The sequence below is a fragment of the Neopsephotus bourkii genome, unplaced genomic scaffold (genome assembly GCF_033783945.1).
Source record: "Neopsephotus bourkii isolate Nb327-2 ecotype Australia unplaced genomic scaffold, CSIRO-AGI_Nbou_v1 NB_1707, whole genome shotgun sequence".
Lineage (NCBI taxonomy): Eukaryota > Metazoa > Chordata > Aves > Psittaciformes > Psittacidae > Neopsephotus > Neopsephotus bourkii.
Genome location: NW_026902181.1, coordinates 393,344 through 411,260, shown reverse-complemented (window position 1 = coordinate 411,260; position 17,917 = coordinate 393,344). Strand labels below are relative to the sequence as shown.

The following is a 17,917-nucleotide window of genomic DNA, read 5'->3' as shown; positions in this document are numbered from 1 at the left end:
GCAAATTACTTCAGTAATATGGTAGAAACCATGATTTGCAGTGTCTGTTTAAATAACTTGCTGGTAGATGCATGGTTTCATGTCACAGTTCTTGGGCAGAGATTATTCAGAATTGATGCTGTAACTACACAAATGTCTTTGTGGCTTCCACCTCAGTCATCCCACTGAAGCACAGTATTCTTCTACTTCTTGGCCTGTTCCTGCATTATATTTAATCTATGTACCAATCTAGCTGCAAAACAGCAGAACGAACTTTGATCACTTTATGTTTGAAGAATATTACTGTTTTTTAATAGCTTTTTCAAGTCCCAACTCTTGACTTTGGCAATTCTCCCTATACTTCCTGACCTTTAAGATCTGACTTTTTCTTCTGTTACTGCTGTTCTCTGTTCCTGAAGGGTGTCTGTTTAATTCTGATGTCCCTTTCCAAACTAATTATTCAGCTCATAACTTCTCCAGTCTTTCCATCGAGTTTCAAACAATTCTTTCATTTTAATTTTAAAGAAATTCCCCAAATTCTGTTGTATTCCACTCCTCCCATGCTTAAGGAGCAGGTTTGAAGCACTCAGGCACAGGTTTGAAGTACTTTGTGATGGTGATGGGAATTGTACAGTTTTGTACCTATTCTTGGACAGCAGAAGACTTTGGCCGCGTTGATCTAAGGCAAGCAGGGGTGATTCTGCTTAATGTTGTTTTCCTTAATTAGATCATGCCTAAATGTGGCTTTCAAAGGTTCATCAATGTAAAATAATAGTACATCTTTCACCAGAGTTGCAACCGTTAGCTTAAAGTCCAAATGAGCAACATACATTTTTTCTTAAATCACCTCGTTCTGTTTTTCTCTGATGTTATTAGTTTATTATTACTTAGCGAAAACTGTGTGTATGCACACTATTTGTATATGCATATCTGTGTGTGTGTGGCCAGTATAGGAAAGAAAGAATGTGTTTACAGATGGTGTTTAGGAAAATATGTTATTGTTTGTTAATCAAAGTCTTGCCATTTTAAACATTTCCATGTACTTCTTACTGATTTATAGCAGTATATAATTCAAGTCTTTCCTACTGCTCAGTTTTACAGACTCATATAAATAGGAAAAATACATATATACTTTTAATTTTTTTTTAAATCTTTCTAGGAGACTTTAGTAACTTTTAAAATATAAGAGCAGTCTGTGGATCAATGCATATCCCAGCAATCCCTTGCATAAGTGACCTAAAATCGTGTGATCAAACCTCTTCTCCCCTCCCCATCCCTAGAGAGATATTTGTAATTAGATAAAATGAGGACAGAATATGCATAAGTATCTGTTATGCTGGGATTCCTGCCCAGAAAAGAAACCAATGGCCTGAGCTGGCCATAATGTTTTGCACCCTGTATACTATTGACAAGTACAGAGATATGTACTGTGGCTTGAGATGTTTGGAGTTCAGGAGCAGATTTTTGCTGCTGTCTTATGGTAACCTTTCTAAATTGACTGTTTTCCAAAACAAGTGTAATCGTACAGCCTATATTTTACTCGTCATTTATTGTTGGGGACATTTTGCCTGTAAGAGAGGGCCTGATCCTTCAGTGTCATGCCTAATGCAGTGGAATTGAGTGTAAATTACTGCTTCTGTGGTCTGGAAGTGTTTCACGTTGACTCTGCCCAGATGTAAATGACCACATGAAGTGCAAGACAGTGGAGAACTGGGAGTGGAGTTGTTGGTTATTTTTTTCCATTTCATCTAGCAATTACTGCTTGTCTGGCTCTTCAGAGGAAGGGACAGTGGGGTTCTGTGGGCAGATTCATCTGTCTCTAATTAAAGTAAGAAGCCCCTTTGAAGTCTATGTGACAGGTTATCTAGCACTGCAATACTACACAATGCAAGAGGATCAGATAGGTAGTACTTCAGAAATCTGGAGGCTGTTTTATGTACTGTTGCTGTTTTCTTTCTCCCAATGTGTATAGTAGGTGTCAGCTCACCCCTCACACAACTGTCGATTTTAGTCCTCTGCTAGATTTGTGGGTTTTGTCTTGTGGCTTGGCAACAGTGAAACACAAACTGGGAACTTATGAATCTGTCAGTCTTCCTCAGATATCCCAGTGGTTGATAAATCCACTGATGAAAAGCTTTTCTTAGAGCAGGCGGGCAGCCTGCATGCACGTCTTCCTCTCTTGCTTTGCTTCAATGTCCTTGGAAGTAAATGTCAGTGAAAGTAAGAGAAGTGCTTTGATAAAGGGCGGAGTAAGGTCAGGTAAAAGCATGCCCTCATGCACGTTCCCAGGGGAGGTGTCTATCCATCATTGCCATTGCTCTGCCCAGTGTAGCCAAATCAGGAAGTAAGAGATCCAAAGCCACGCTGAAATGTGATTCTTTTTTTTTGAAATTATGTCCAGTTTGGCATCTTTTTGAGCTGAGAAAGTTTGGCTTGCTTTCCTGCCTCACTCAGTAATTTGTGGAGTGGGACATTTGGGGTGAATCTCTGTTTTCTGTGCTTACAAGGCAGCAGGAGTTTCTATGGCTGGGCTGGAATGTGTTGTTTCAACACACTGAATGTGAAAAAAAAAACTTTAGCTTTATACAGACTGTGGTTTTTGTTTGTACTCAGTCAGTGTGATTTCACTGAAGTCCAAAAAGTTATGCCAGTGTGAGAAACAAACCAAGTCTATGTTATTTCAAGACAACTGTGCTACCAGAGAAAGATTCCTTTTATTCCCCCACTTAACCTTTGAGAATCAACCTCCACCTCAGATGTTCAGTAGCGCCCGATGCCTATAATTTGGCAGCAAGTGTTGACATCAGCAGCCACGTATGAGATCCTCGCCAGAAGTCTACAGCTTAATGTGCAGGAGGGGCAGCAGATGACTTCTTAGCAACAGAGATGGGTCAGAATAAAATCCTGGATCTCAGCACTTCTTGTGAGCTTTGAAGATTGAACCTGGATCTGAAGTTAAATGTCTTTAATGGACAGGATCCAAACACCCACTTGCTTTGGCAGAGCTCAGATCCAAATTTTGTCTACCTAAAGAATCAAGGTTCTGTATTCATGTAGATTCTTTTACTAATGAGAAGCAAGGGAAGGGATAAGACAGAAAATATGACACATTGGCAAAATTGTTTTTCAATACTATGTTTTCCAAAGTTTTTCCATGAGTTGTCAGCAGCTCTTAAAAGTCATAGGGAGAGCTACAGCTGTCAATGAGCCAGAAAGGTTAAATGCTTTTAAATATTTGAGTTGGGTTATTCCTTCACCTTTCTTTCTCACAAACATGTCTGGTAAAAATCCAGTAATGAAAACACTCGCTTGGGGAGAGGGATAAAATCCTTTTCAGCAAATTATGACTGTGACATTTTAATCACATCATAACAACATGGTTAGCAATGGTTTAGGTTTGGCATTGAACATATACACAACGTTTAGTCTTTTATGCATTATTGGTATTACATAGTAAAAATAACACAATTGCAAAACTAATTTCTTACCCTTGTGCCAACTTTGTTCATCTGGCAGTTTCTGTTTGAACTTTTAAAGCAGTGTTTCATCAATATGTTAATAGTGACTGCATGATTAATTCTGTCTGCTTTTCCTGTGTCCTACAGACCTGCACGGCAGCTGCTTCCCAGTTTGAGATGCCTGCAAAACCACTTCTGTCAGATAAACTGTGCTCATCCTCAGTGGTTCCATATTTCAAGCGGGTAAAGAGCAGCCACTGCCTTTAAATTTCCCAGTACTTTCCTGCACAGAAGTTTGTTGTAGGTGCTTCACTTCACTGAGGCATTTCAGGATGGTGCTATTTGGAAATTTTCATCTTTCTAGTGAGAGATTTGGAGCTACTCTGCAGTGTTATGGATGCTGGATATTCTCTGATTAGTTGCTGTCTGTGAAGGATGCATATAATTTCTCGAGTTACTTAAATAACAGGGTTTTGACTTTAGAAATGAAAGAAACAAAAACAAGAGGGCAAAACCAAGGCTAAGAGCACCCGTAAGTGAGCATTACAAGTAGTGTTGTATAATAACAGGTGGGAAGCTGTCATGACGTCTCCACTGGATCACACTTAAACTAGTTTTGGATTAATAAAGTCAAAAAATGGTGGTATATGGGAAGTGGGAAGAACTCTCCCCAGGTGCAATGGTACTCCCTTGGCAAGTTAGTAGCTGGAAACAGGTTGGCATACAGATAGACCTGCTGCGGCATCCTCCTGGAAAGTTAGAATTCAATTGAAGAAGGCACAAGTATATTTGATTTTTAAAACTTTGAATTCTACCTTGTTCCTACTGTTACAGTAAACCCACACTTATTTTAGGAAGGTGGTTGTTGTTTTCTGCATTTACTTAACAGTTTCTTGGTTGGGGAACTTAAAATGGGTAAGAAAGAATCAATATGCAAGAGTTTGGGTGTAGACTAGAATCTGATTCCCAGAGAGGGAAATCAATGGGCTTTCACACTAGGGAGGCATCAGAAGGGGTACATTTAGAGATATCAGAGAGGAGCCAAAAGTGATGTTGGTCCTTAAGAAGTACCCCTTACCTAGGAGTTACGTGGAGAGATTTTGTTTTCTGACATGCCTGCTCAGTTTCACTCAATGTTTCCTTTTACATATTTATAAACATATAAAATGTTTATAAATGACAATGAACTTGACTGTCATGACTGATATTAGACCCAATCTTTATTTTGTTCAAAGATACCACTAAAGACTCCTGGGGCAGGTATACCTTTGCTTAGTTGGGTTGATGGGTGATAAAGGTTACTTCATAATAAAACATTGTTCAAGGCCAGGTTGGATGAGGCCTTGGGTGATATGGTTTAGAGTGAGGTGTCCCTGCCCATGGCAGGGGGATTGGAACTTGATGATCTTAAGGTCCTTTCCAACCCTAACCATTCTATTATTCTATGATTTTAAAACTGTAGCTCCACTGTAGGGAGCAGTGCTTGTGTGAGACATTTGTTTTTCTGCTTTAAGTTGGCAGCACACTTATATAGCAATAATTCTTGCAAAATCACTCTTCAGCATGTTTATGCAAGGTATCACCTCCTCTAGTTGCAGCAGTACTCCCAGGGACTGCAGATGCTTGCACTCTGAAGAGTCTTGGGGCTTCCCGGCAGTGGAGACAAAGCTGCATTTTACCTTTCCAAGGATGAGGGCCAAGGCCAGTGCTACTCCATCTATGAGGAAGGAAGAAGTAGGAAGAGCTGGAATGGAGAACGGGGGAGGACAAGGCCTGCTTCTCCTTTTCTTGATGGAAGGGTAGGAAAGGTGGGAATGGCACCTGCAGCTCTGGAGAGAGCTTTCCTTCAGCAGCAGCAACTCCCACTCAGCAGCCACTGCAACATTCAGCCTGGTTTCCTAATAGCTTTGATAATGTTTTCCTCTAGAAGCTTTTAAAGAAACTAAAGCACTTTGGGAAGTCCTCTGGGGGCACAGTTGGTTAAAAGCCTGGAAACACAGGCTAGGAAGAACTGGTTGGGTCACCTGTGGAGACCCAGTTGGATCAGTAACTGGGCCTGTGACACCTGATATTTGCAAATGATCTAGAAAAGAAAGTTGAGGGAGAGATGGCAAACTTAGCTGATCATGCTAAGTATATTCCAGGTGAGAAAAACACAAGGTTGCTGCAAAGTGTTGAAGAAGGACCTCATGAAACTGAACGATTTGGCTCACTCAAGTGGCTGATTATGTTTGCTTTAATTAAATGTAAATTAGGACATGTGGGGAAAACGGATCCCAAATGAATGTATACAGCAGCAGGGACAGAACTTGTTACTGACACTGAAGAGAGAAGTCTTGGAGTTGTAATAGATCTACCAAAATATGAGCTTTGTGCTCAATAACACTAAAGATAATAATAAAGTAATAATAAGAAGAAAGACAGACAGGAAGAGACATAGGTTGAATGATAGGAGTTGCTATGAAAGGAAAGAAAACATGTCAGTGCTGTGACAGTACATTTGACATGTTATTGATCTTAAAGGTCTTTTCGAACCTAAAGGATTCTATGATTCTGTACAAATCCAAGGTTTGCTGCTTGTTGAATACTGGGAGAAGTTTGGTCTCCTCATGAAAAGGATACAAAAAGCTCAAAGGTGCACTGTGAAGAAAACAAGGATAATCAAAAGGAACAACCTCTAAAAGAGGAATTACTAAATTGATTTGGGTTTTCGAGTCTGTAAGAAGATTTGTGATTCTGCATGAGAGAGGTTCATGAGCTCAGGGCCATCACAGAAGGGGCAAATAGGGGATGAATGTTCATTCTCTCTCTTGAAGCTGGAAGTTAGGACATCAAACAAGATTACCAAGAGGTTAGGTCAAAAGGAACAAAAGGGGATATTTTTTCACTAAATATTAAATAAAGCTGTTGAACTCTACAGTGGGATGTATGAGGTATTAAAGTTTACCTGGGTTCAGAAATCATCAGCTTCACAGAAGGAAAATCCTTCAATGGCTACTGAATACCAAGGCATCAGAACTACAGTTTGCCAGCTGTAGAGAGGATATACCAGTACATTCCCTGCAGAATATCACTTATCATGTCTGTATTTTGTGCACCTCCTTCGGGATTCCTTATTGGCTGAAGTTTGAGACAGAGTCCTGGGTTAGATGGACCTTTGGTCTGACCTGGTATAGCCGTTTTTCTGTTTCAAGGGCCCTGGCAATCACATAGTACTAAGCAGTGTTGCAAGAAAGGCCTCGAAGTTTCAAAATAAGAGACCCAGAAATGCAAGATGGAATTATGATTACTGGCTGGATAACCAGAGCTTTATTTTGTTCTTTGCAACGTTTGCTCCTTCATGTCAACCCTAGGGGGAAATCTGTGTGCCAGTTCACCCAGGTCTTGCAACAACCTGAGACAACCTGTTTATTAAACATACACTTTGGCTGCTATACAGAGGAAATGGCATGATCCAGGCTGGTAATGCAGAGACTTGCATTTAGTTTCTGCCTACACCATTGACTTTCTGTAGATTTCCAGCCAAGTCCTGTACCTTATTGTCCCTCTGTTTCCCTATGCAAAGAATAGATAAAATCCTTTGTATCTCTCCTCAAAGAGCAGTTTGAGATTAATGGTTGTAAAGTGCTAAGTAAGCGCTAAAGGTTGTGAGTAAATGCAAAGTGTTTGATGCTGATTTGTTTAATGGACATTGCAGTTAAGAGACTTGCTTTGCTATCTTCAGTGTCTGTTCATAGGCCTCTCATGCAGAATGACTAAGAAACCTATATTCAGATTCATTCTAGAGGGAAAAAAATCGGAATTACTTGTTTCTATAATTAGTTACTCATTGGTTTGGGGTGTGTATGTCAGAACTGGCAGGGTGAGCCCCTGGGAAATCTGATCTGATGAGGGGAAGCATTATTTTTTTTGTCCTTTCTGTCCTGTTGCAGTTTCTTTTTGTGTTTGTGCTCCCACTAGGTCACTGTTGATGGGATGAAGTTTCTAGTCATGTCTCAGATTCACAACCATACGTGACCTTTGCTCTTCCATGTGGCTCCCTTTCTGCTCCTCTGGTCATTTGCAGCCATGTCTTACAAGTTATTATTTATCATGGAAGGCAGCTGATGGCACTTGCACATAAGATGGTTGTCCTCTGCTCATGCTCTGTAGTAGCATCCTGACTAGAAGACAAAGAGATGCTCTTGTTCAAAATTAGAATTATCAGAGGCCCCAGAACTTGCCTTAGCGTTTGGTGCTGAGCTAGATGGTACCACATTTCACTCAGACCTGCAAAAAATTCTTGTTGTCCAGCTGTTGTGTCCCAGGTACTTGCTGTTTGCTTAAATCAGGTTTCAGCAGGGAGGTAGGTATGTAGCCATGAACATTAACAAATGCTGTTCCTAACCTTCTTTACAGATGTTGCAAAAATGGAATGGATTATTTAAGGCTTTCACCCCTTTGGACTGACTAAAATCTGTCAGGAGAGGTGACTTGAATCTGCTTGATTTCTGAATTTCTGGGGAGTGGTTTCATTCCTGGCTCTCTCTGCTGTTACATCTGATTGTTGTGGTCCTTATGCTGCTCTGGTATAGTTGGGGTATGTGGGTATTTCAGCTCTGCCTTGACTCTTTCCCTACCCACAAGCCCTTGTTTCACTCCCTTTTCTAGGGGAGGAGGCCTTCTAATCTGCTGCATTGCCACACAGGGGTTCGTCCGCGGGAGACCTGTCTTTTCACAGGAGTGGCTGCTGCAGTAGGTTGGCAACTGATAAAGAGTTGCATATGAGACACTTGATCAGGCATCTGTAGATGTTTCTAGGATACTGTACATGCTGGGTAAAAGGCATTAAAAAATCCATCTTTTCCAGTGCACTGGCTAGGTATTAACACATATATCTAGAGTCAGGAGGAAGCTCTGATGTTCTCTTACGTATCAGCATTTGAGTTCTTAGACCTGATGTTTTTGAGAAACCTTTGGAGATGAAACACAGACTTTGGCAGCACGACCCACAAGACCTACACGATTGCCTTTACTACTGGGATTTAAATACTGGGATTGCATCAGTCTTCTCCCTCGGAGCTGTTATGGGTCAGGAAGTATGGGAGAGGACCCAGGTGGTTGTGCAAACCTCCTCTAAGTTTCACTAATAAACTTCCACATACTTTTCACATGAAATAGCTGGGACTTTGACTTTCCTATGAAGAACCTTGTTGCAGCAGCAGGAGTTAGCAGCTCCTGTTATATCTGCTTGGTTCTCATATGTGGAATAGTCCTATTGGGTATGGGGATAGTCACAATGTGAATGTGAATCTCTATTGTAGATATGAAGGTAAAAGATGTGCAATTGCTTCTTGATATTATTGCATGTTTCCAATGCTTGCTAATGGGTTCACAGGGCTACTGAAGACTGCAATAGTAAGCTGTCCAGATTTAATGCAACACCCATCCCCATACATTTTATTTCATTCATGCTGCTCACCCTGGAATTCATTTCCACTTACCCTCTAAGAGACTTGTGTGCCAGTTACAGCTACTTTTTAGCTTGGAAAGAAAATGACTTGTCTCTTTCAATTTTATGTAGTTTCCTGATCCCCGCATGTAAATTCTGTGTGAAGGCCACCATGCCCTCTTGCTCTTTGCATAAGTGTAGAGAGGTTCCTAAACATGACTTAGCAAACAGTTATTCTATGCTCTGCAAACAGGAACTCTGAGCAAAGGGCATTCACCCCAGCCTATGCTGCCACTCATGATGCTCAAAGGGTGGTCTGTCTCAGGTTTTCCTTGTTAAGTTTATGTCTCATGGTCTGTGTCCATTGCACTGCTTCACCATCTGTCCAGAGACCAAAGGCATCCCTTTATGAAGTAGAACAACTGATTTAAAAAACCCAACAAAACAAACACACAAAAAACCAGTCTAGTTTAAGATATGCCGCCTTTTTAGCCAAGTACTAGGGTGTGCATTGAACAGTTGAAATGGCCATGAAAATGGAGTGAAATATATGAAACTAAAATAGAATCATGAACTCTAATTCAATATCAGTATGTCAGTTTATAGGGGTACTGTACCTTAGTTTCACTGTATACCTTTCTCTGTGTGTAATCCCAGTTACAGTTCAACATTTTCTGTACTTTCTGGGTGTCTGAAAACTGTCTTCTGGCAGATTTAAGGTAGTTGATAACACTGTGAACGTGTTAACTTTGAGAGTCCACTCCTGCACTTTAACCCTTCTTTTTGAGGGGCCCAGGAACACTCTTCTTGCTGGTTTTCCAAGATCTATCCTTTTTTTTTTTTTTTTTTTAATTTTTCCTCACCTGCTGTTATTTTTGAAGAAAATAGAAATATTTCTAGGTGCTAGGGCTTTCTATTTCTCTATTTCCTAGAAAGGCCAAAGTGAGATGGGAGAAGCTAAGGAAACCGCCAACAATGGGAAGTGATGAGTTACCGCTGTTGAAGCAGGGCAAGAAGTCAGGATTGAAGGAAGGATTGGAAAGAAAACATATGCATTTGTGTGCATACGTGTCTGTGCTGCTTTGCTTTGAGAACAAGTTTGAGGGAAGGACTGCAGGTATGAAGACATTCCATCCTTCAAAAAGTTTGCAGCATTTGGTTTGAAGAAACTGATATTCCCGTGAACAAAGGGATATGTGCTGCTTTTTCCCATCACTAAACTCTTGGCTTTGCTCTATTTGCAGTAGGGACACTTCCAAAATGTAACTTCATGAGTCAGTGCTCTCCTCATATGCTAACAAAAAGTAAGGTGGTAGTGGTTGGGGCAATCTTTCAGCTTCTGTGGAGGGTGTGAAAGCAGATATAAAGGCTGGCTACAAGGTGTGGTGACACAGTAAGAGAGCCATCGGCTGAGTTCTAAGGAAGAAGTGTTTTACTGCAGGAGGACTGATAGGGAAGGCTCTACATGGGGAAGTGACTGGCAAAAGCACATTGGGGAATAAACAGGAAGCATGGTAAGATAGGAAAAGAGGTTTTGTGGGCCAGCAGGGAAAATGAAGACACAAAAATACAGACTGTAATGCAAAATTAAAGACATTTCTTAAATTAATCCCTTCAAAAATTACTATTAACTAGAAATCAGTATTGTAAGTGGCTCCCACTAGGCTGTCATTTCATTGGACTAATTGAGCAGTTTGTGACCCAAAGAACGTACAGCTGGCAGTTACCATTGCTCCTTGTCCCTGCTAAGTAATGGAGTGGGCATATATTAGCAGATGAACAACATGAGAGCCCTTAGCTATCCACAGTGCTCCTTGGAGATGTTAGCTTGTGGGGCTTGCTGTGATATCCTAGGGTGCAATGTTGGGATTTTGGATTAGAAGGCTGGGATCTGGAAGAACAACAAGACCTCTTTTCCAGGTCCAATGTGAAAAAATGGCAAGGAAGAGTTTGGGAAGGCTTGCAATGGGAACAGTGGGAGGGCATTCTTGGCAAAGGGGAGGAAAACATGGCTTCATCAGTACGTGCCAAAGCTACTGGTTGATAATTGTATTCCTGTTCCTGAGGGGAGATGTGAGGCAGAGACCCTTCTGTGCATTTGGGTTTGAGAGACTACATGGGTACCACAGCTCAAAGAATCTGATCACTCTTCCTTCCACTGGTAATGAAAGGAGATCCCTGTTCCTCCCACTCCTGCCACTGAAGAGCAGAGGCAGGGAATATGGTGGCAGCCTTTCTGGGAAAGGCAAGAGACAGTGGCAGGGATACCTCTGCACCAGTCCATTGCAACATGGAAGAAAAATGGACTACTGTCACATTGAAGCTTTGGGGTTACTGTTCTGGGAGGAAGCAGAAGCAAGGATCCTTTGCTGCAGCTCATAGGCTTAACCCTTGAGTTGCTAAGCAGGATTTGTCATGCCAGATCAGACCTGTTATCTGCCTCATCCAGAATCTTCTTCTGGCAATAGTTTTTTAAGCTGGATTTTTAGTGTCTTCTGGGGGTCTTCAGTGAAAGCTTTATTGTGACAGCCCGATTGCTTAGGCTAAAGAGAAAGTGTATGCTGTCTTCAGAGGTACCATTTGCTTAAACAGATTCCTTCTCTGGTGCTGTTTCCACTCCGTTCTATTGGGAATCTGTGGGAACTGGGATATGTAATCCCATTATTTATATTGCTCATGGGTACAGAACGGGTTCTGTGCCTGCTGAACTTGGCAAGGAGGTCCCGAGGGGAAGCCTGTGAAAGTAACTCCCTTGGGGCCTGCCTGCATGTGGGTGTTAAACTGATCTGACCACCTCTTCTCCCTCTTACTCCTCTTGGACAAATGTTCTCCTAAACCTCCTGCAGCCTTTGTGTGGCCTGAAATCATTTAGTCATAAGTGTCCAACAACAGCTGTCAACATACAGCATCTCCAAATACAACAGAGGCAGTTTCCCACCCTTACCATCAATCTGTGCTAGAGTCATCTGATTTGTTCCCTATTTTGTGCCTTTTTTCCCTCTGACTTGATCAGTATAAATGAGGAATTGTTAAGTGAGTTTCAGCCTCTGTTGTTTTCCTGATATGGTGGTTTGTCCACCAAGGGCATGTAAAATACTTCAGTGTGAAACTTGTCACATTTTGACCAGGTGTCAACAACAATGCAAGGTGTGCCAAGGTGGGTGAGATGGGCCTCAGGCTCTGTTAGTATATAAAATTGGCTTAAGAATCAACTCTCTTCTGTCCCAAATGACTGTTTCACCTTTACAGTCTCATTTTTGAGGCAGTGAGTAGCACACACAAACATATTATTTCCTTTCATATCATAGATATGAGACAAAGGGATACAAAGTCCAGCCCAAGACTCACACATAAAGGTGGAGTGATGGCATCATGCCGTTCATCTTCAGAAGACGAATAAAAACAGTTCAGTGTCAGGGAGGGTTTTCTGGAAGGTTGGCATTTGCAAAAGATGTTGAAGTGGTCCTAAAGACACCCTCTTCCAGTTATGGCTTGGAGTGGTGCTTGTCTATTGCATGGAAAAAAACATGCAAGAAAGTGCTACGTAGTTTCTTGTATAAATTTGGTGGATGTCTTTATTGCCTTCCTTTGTTCTGTCCTCTGTCCAGGACAGGGATTCAAAACTGGCACTGGACATTGTGCTGATGGCCAGGGCAGTTCTACAACAGGAACCTCTCCATCCCGTGCCATGTGCTTCAGAGACTCCTTTCTCTTCCCTAACATACTTCCTTGAGAAAGGAGCCACAACCTGCCCTATATTTGCTTCTGTTTATTACAGACTCAATGGTAGGGAGACACACCTCCTTACACTCACTGCTTAAATGCTACTGGGAGTTGCACTACATGCACTCAGAACTACTGGTGGGATTGTAGTTTCATGTAGTTTCTATTTTCAACAACTGTGCAGCCAGTAAAGATACTTCCCAGGCTTTATACTGAATCCAGTGTGTGCTGGGCAGGATTTTGCATGCTTAATCATTGCTGTGTGACTGTGTGTGTAGTGCAGAAATAGTCTAAAAAGTGTGTAATTATGATACACCTCATTGTCCACTTTTCATGACTTGAATTAAGGAGCTCAGAGTAGCAGATCACACCTTCAAAGCACCGCATCAGTTCTAATACCAGAGATTCCTGTGACTAGGCCAAGTGATGTTATTCCCAATTCTAAAATTAGGGAATTGAAAGAGTAGAGAGGGAAGAGAAGGAGGGGGAGAGAGGTGGAGTCAAAAGCTTGGGACTGTAGAAAGATTTAGTAACATTTAGAAGTTTCTTGCCCCTATGCTTGTCCTGAGCATGACAAAACATGCCTCTGTCTGGATATTATTTATATAATGTTATATGTGTATTACAATTCCTTATGAGTGTCAGTCATCTTGGAGCCATGGCTTCTTAAGTGCCATACTGAAGTGTTCTGATACAGGTTCACCTGCTTGCATCATTTCATCAGACCCTCTCTGTGACCCTTGTCAGAGCTGTCTGCTCTTCCCTTATGTGCAAGCTAGGAAACAAATACAAGAGCGTACTAAATTTTGAAAGGTGACATTATTGATGTTCCATCTCTTCAGTTTCTTTCACATAACAATGCTGAACATGAGAATTAAAATAACTTTTTCTTAATATTCTGAGAAATTGCAATCTAATGTCATTAGATTGGAGAGATGAAGAAGACCTTTTCCTGTGAGGAGTGGCTGAGGGAACTGGGCAAGTTCAGGCTGGAGAAGAGACATCTTTGCGGGAACCTAACAGCAGCCATCCAGTACTCACAGAGAGGTCATCAGGGAGATGGAGCCAGGCTCTTCACAAAGCTGTGTGGTGGGAGGATGAAAAACAATGAGCATAAGTTGAAATAAGCAATTCAGAATGCATGAAAGGAAAAGCTCTTTCACCCTGAGGACAGTCAAGCAGTGAGAGAGGCTGCCCAGAGAGGTTGTGCAACCTCTATCCTTTGAGTTTTTCAAGACTGAACTGGAAAAAGCTCTGAGAAACTTGGTCTGACCTCACTGATGACCCTTGTTTGAGCAGGAGGTTGGAGTGGAGACTTTTGGAGATCAATTCCAACCTGAATAATCCTTAGATTGTTATACAGTACCTTGCTTTGTGTGCTACAAACTAGTGTTCATACCAAATTTCCAGAAGGCTGTGATGGTAGAATAAAATGCTTCCCATTTCTGAAAAGTTTCTGGGTCTCTTTTGTTGTAATGGAGGTACTTGAACACAAGAATTTGATGGAGAGACTTGGTGACAGTCTTGTGCCTTGCAACTAGCAGAGTGAAGAGCTCCTTTAAGCTTTCTGCAGCTATAAAGTAGTAATCTGTTTCAGATGGTGCATATAATTCCTGCAAACATTAAAGGTCTGTAGCTCATTCTTTCCCCTTCTCTCTCCTTCCCACCAGAAGCATTGCCTTGGGGTGACTCTTTTACAGTTGATGGCTGTGAGAAGAGGTGGAGGAAAGTCCTCTCAGCTCTTTTCTCTGGGTGGAGCACAGCAGTGTTTACTTACAACCCCTGTTACCTCCAGTGACCATTGTTTGTGGTGTATGACATACACATTTTCAAGGAATAATTTCTTTCCTAAATTGTATTTTTGACTAGGTAAATGAAGACTGTCTAGGCCACAAGTGTTTGCTTTGGAGAATTTATATATACACTCTGGAGAGAGATTTAATGAAAAAAAAGTAGTTTTTGCAAATACTACATTTTGGGAACAGACTAATATTAATCACTTAATACCCTTTCCTTAGAAAGAAGAACGCAGGCAGTATGTTTAATTTGGTTAGCTTTCCTATGTTCAAAACTGTTGATTTATTTGCACTATACTATGTCAATAGAGCTACTTTAAGTGAGTGCTGGAAGCAGTAGGTTTTGCGTGGGATAGGATGCTGTATTTTTCATTTTTGATCATGTATTCTGAAGTGCCAAGACTTGAGTTCAAAACAGTTATCCTGCATGGTGTGGAGAAATAACAAGTCATCATCAAAGAAGAACATAGTGCCAGACAAAAAAGGTACAGCTATGGAATAATCATTGTTGAGCTGGATACACTGTAGGTAGCAATGCAATGATCATGGCTTCTGCCTGGAGCTCCTGATCTGAAAAGGGCTCTGTGAAGTCTTTGCCACACTTTACCTTTACTGCATTTGGTGCCGCTTTTTAGACATGTTGCCTAACTGTTCCTACTTTCTGTGAAAGCCAGGCTTTTACATTGAAATAGAACCTCTGAGTCTCTCACCTGACACCCGATATAGGTAGATACCATGAGACTCTCCACTTATCATTGAACATCTGAAGCTGTAAGAGGACACCTCTCCTTTGCTACTCTGAGGCTCCAAAAAACTTAGTAACCTGTTTCTCTTTTCTCTTGAACTCTAACAATACCATTAGGATAGGAAAATTGAAGCTAATATAAGTATAAAAAAGAAGAGGCTTATTCCTCCTCTCTCTAGCCAAGTTGGGCAGGAAAATCCCTTTGACAGTTCAGATTATGTGTTTCCTGAAAATGTTAACGAACTCTGCAAGCTGCCTGGAGAAACTAGCATGAGAAGCATGCCTAGCAGTTAGATTTCAAGCACAATGAGTCAGAACACCCAACTTGTGTTTGTTGCATCCTTAGTATCCTTGGACAGGTTGTTTAACTACTCAGCGACTCAGTTTCGCTTCCTTTATAAGGAGAACAATAAACCTCACATGCACTAAAGAAGTGTTTAAGAGTTAGTTGATGCATGCTTGTAAAAAGCCTTAAAAGGGCATATTGAGAGGCAAACTGTAATTATCATGTGCATCATGATTACTTGAGACTGCTTCTATGTGTGTACATGTACATGTAGGCAGACAATTGATTCACGTATACAGTCTGCTGAGGGCACCTGATCAGTAGCAGATTAAAAAAGGGGTTCTTAGCCTTGAAAGGTGGAGAACTCTTCTGCTGAAGTGAAATTACTCGCTTCAGTGGGAGTTGACATTTACTGAAGTATTAAATTTAGGCAAGGAGGGGGTGATGAAGCAGGAAAATAAGTACTCCCTATATTTTGGTGGTTACCGGTTCTTTCCTTTATCTACAGCAGGCTTGCAGGCAAGATCTTACAAGGCTCCTTCATCTTGCCTTAAAAAGATCAAGGGATCCTTCATTCAAAGGAATGAGAAGATATTTTATGCTCCACAACCCTTTTAAGCCTATGGCTTCTCTCCAAGGGAGGTAATTCTAATGGTGTTTCTAGTGATGTGCCTGCTTGTCCACAGGAAATTAAATCGAACTACTTCTCCCCCCCGAGTTCACAAAGCCATGCACACCATACATGTAAGGGTAGGTCACTACCAGAAAGAGATTTGTGGAAAAGGCAAAGATTAATTTTGGTGACTGTGCTTTTATAATAGATGTTATAGAGAAGTGTTGATCTTGGGTGGGAGAGACAAGAAGTACAAAGAAATGAAAGGTGTGGTTGAAGGTGGAGTCTTTTAGTAGGGCAGCTCTTCCTCCTCTTGATTTCCCATGTATTTTTAGTTTTCTTGCTTCTGAGACCTTGAAAAGAAATAGAAGCCTTCAAAGAAATACTGCTTTATTTTTTTAACCAAAATCTTTAGATATTCACAATCAAGGAATGCCTAAGACCCAAATAAGGCAGGACTGGCCCTCCTAGTTGAGGGTGCTACCTGAACTCTCTTTGAGTTGTTGCTCAAGAGCAGAATGCCGTGTGCTCAGCTTGTGATGGGTAGAGAGAGCAGGGAGTTTCTGGAGCAGTACTCTGAAAACTAGAGAAGGCTGGGCAATTTTTTCACTGACTGTTTTGAAGTATGCCAATTCATCAAAACCAGTCTGCTTCACAGACCACAGCTGATTTTTGATTCATTTCCTAAATCAAAGAATTAAAGTTGTTTTTCAGAAAAGTTTTAGAACATGTAGAAACATTTCATTTTGATGTTTTCTGATTTACTTCTTTTAAAGTGGAAATTACTTAATAATTTAAAAGGCCCTAAAGGTTAAAATCAAAGTGAAGCGCTGTAATTGACTTAAAGACTTTTTTAATGTATTGGCAGTTTATGCACTTTTCTGAGATTTTAAATTTTTGTGCTGTTGTTGGAGAGAGCAATAAATCTCCTCCAGACCACCAAAGGTGAGAAAATAATGTCACAATCAGATTTAGCAAATGAGAAGTGAGTCCAAGAACTTCTAATCATAGTACTCTGAATGTCTGTGCTGTGTTGAATGAATTGGTAGCGTACATTAACTGGGACTACTGTTGCTTAGTTCCAATGTGTAGGGTTGCAGTACTGCTAATGTGAAAACTGCGACACAGACAGATGCTTTTCTCTTTATTCCTAAAATTATGGGTTTTGAGTATTTAAGGTGCAAGTCCAAGGTACTCTGTGCAAATCCAAGAGTTGGAAACACTTTTATACCTGTGAAAGCTATGATTGTGTAAATCATATGGTTCTGGAGTTGAACTTTGAGGAACAAAGCCGCATTACACAAAATGTGAAATCAGTCCATGGGAACTGGTAAGAGTTGCTTTATACTTTTTGTGATATTGCAAGTGAGCTGTGAACTGGTGGCAGCTTCTGAGAGCCGAGCTAGGAACTTGACTATTCCTGATCCCTCTTTATGGGCTGACTGACTACAGAGCAGGCATGTGGAAATGAATTCTTGTTTATAAAGTTCCCTGAAGCTGCAAAGAGAATGTGATTTGTGCTGATTTTATTAGCTTTTTTTTTTTTTCCTGTGATGACAAACTATTTCAAACTGGAACAAAGTGAGGCTCTTTCTTGTTTGCCAGAATATATTTAACTTTCCATAACTTATTCACCTGGTTTGGAATCTAGCTTGTTTGTTTTTTCAGGAGAGGTGCCTGCTTTTGCCCCACTATGATGGGTAAACAAAAATGCAAAGAAGATGAGTGGCTGATACAAGGTCACCCACTGAATTATCTGCTTAGCTGATTTTAGCGCTGTAGACCAGTCCGACTCATGGTCAGGCCTGAGGACCAGAAGTATTTATCCTCTTCTTCCTCTGTTTCCAATTCCTCACATGCAAATCAGTCCTCTCCATAGTCAGGGA

General features: G+C 41.0%; 1 protein-coding gene across 7 annotated transcripts in view; it reads left to right on the top strand.

The window, feature by feature from the left end:
* The window catches only part of DPF3 (double PHD fingers 3), a 171,727-nt gene that overhangs the window by 12,810 nt on the left and 141,000 nt on the right, over positions 1-17,917 (top strand). The gene's annotated exons all lie outside the window — the stretch shown is intronic.